Source organism: Eimeria mitis, genomic scaffold, assembly GCF_000499745.2.
Source record: "Eimeria mitis Houghton genomic scaffold, Emh_scaff104, whole genome shotgun sequence".
Lineage (NCBI taxonomy): Eukaryota > Apicomplexa > Conoidasida > Eucoccidiorida > Eimeriidae > Eimeria > Eimeria mitis.
This window is the reverse complement of record NW_013567242.1, coordinates 14,479-16,389: the sequence shown is the minus strand read 5'-3', so window position 1 is coordinate 16,389 and position 1,911 is coordinate 14,479.

Below are 1,911 nucleotides of genomic sequence, written 5' to 3'. Positions count from 1 at the left end.
AACGCTAGGGAACGAGGCGAACGATGGGAAGGGGACGCTAGTATCATAGTGAGCAAAGTAATCATGCGGGTGTTGGATCGGGCACGTCGTACCAATAATGGGAGTAAAGGAGACACCACCGTGTAGGGCGGGAAGCGAACGCAAGAACGTCCACGCCGCAGGGACCAAAATTTTCGACCGGAGGGGGGAAGTTGTAGGGCGCTAGCACTACAAGTAGCTGCAATTAATAACGATAGGTAATTATAGGGAGTAAGGAGCGAGGACGAACCAAGTACGCCGGAAACTATCAAAGAGAGTTAATTGAGTCTAACCTAAATAGTAGACTCGGCACACAAGGCTCGTAGCCGATATCAGACAGGAACAGAGGCCGACACAGGGCGGCGCGAGTCGGCCGCACCCAGCGGACGGCGGCCCATGAGGCCCTGCAGAGGGCCAGGGGCGCGTCCCACGGGTGGAAAATGAGTTCTTTGATCACGAAAGACGTTGAAATACGTTTGACCCGAACTGAGTTTTGGCTTAATGTTTCCGGACAACGCACAATCTAGATATAGAGTCGCCTAACCTGCCTGGGGTCAAGAGAAGTCGACCCGCTGAGGTCATTACACTCTGCGCTGCCGCCTTGAGCTCAACGGCGCAGAGTTGTACAGGCGGCTCCTCAGCAAGAAGTAAATGCTTTTGAGAGAAAAAAAAGTCCACATCCTAATTTAACAAACTAGCTGGGAAAATCAGTGCAGCTGCTTATGCTCTACCCTACAACCGCTCTGCAAGAGGCAGCAGCAGGGTTTATTGCAACTCGCTAGAGGTCACCCCCTCTCAACATCAGTCTCAGGCCATTGTACCTCCGTGTATGGGGTATTTAAAGAATGGAGAGGAGATTATCAGCAGTTTTTTTCAAGACTTTCTTCCCAAGTGTTCACTCTGCTGCACCTCATGATGGGCCTAGGTATGCATATCCAAGCACCACTCCCCCGCACAGATTAACACTGCAGGTATACGCTACCCCATTCATTGGCCGTCTGCAACCAGCCCGCACTCCAGCAGAAATTCAAAACACAGTTTCAGGCGGATCGGGCTTTAGATCCTGTTTCAATTGCCAAACCATAAAACCCGAAGCCCTAAACCCTGAACCGTAGGACCTAGAACTTCTGTTCAACTTTTCTTCGAGATTAGCTGGGGTATATCCACGGTGTTTGTTTGCATTTTAACAACTTACTAGATTAATTAATTATTATTTTGGTTTAGGGAGGAGAATTGATGCTTCATTGCCTGTGCAAACACCAGCATCGACCCTTCGTTCAGACCGCCACCACAACCAAGCCACTGGCTCTGGAGACGCTTGCAAACACCAAGGAAGCCGCCATATATCATTGCCGCTGCTTGCGCTGTCTGCATGCGGCACTAAGCCATAACACGATCCACGGCTAAAGGGCACACGAAGGCCGTCACAGGGCAAAAAAGCCCAGTCGTAGAGCACCGGAAGGGGGCTACAGCACCCCCCGCAATGAGCAGGAGGGAGGGGGGGGCTCCCCGCTGTATCCCCCCATAAAAACCGTTTTTGGAGATGGATCTAGATTTAATTGGAAGTAAAATGATTTGTTTAATTGGCTTATAACCGTTGAGTAGTATGGGAAGGCAGACGTAACCCGAAACCAATGCGAAAGCACCAACCCATAGAGATCTCTCCTGTTACCACCTCGACCTGCCGCGCCTGCCGACCTGCTGCGACTCTTGTGTTGCTTGTTTTTTTGCATTTGTTTAAATTAAATGGTTTATTTCAGAGAATAAGTCGTGCACAACAATTTCTGTTTGTTTTATTTTTGCTCAATATTAATTATATTTAATTTTACCTTTTGTTTGCAATTTTGGCTTTGCTGTCCCCTGTTTTTGCCGTTCGCTGTTCACGCGACTGCC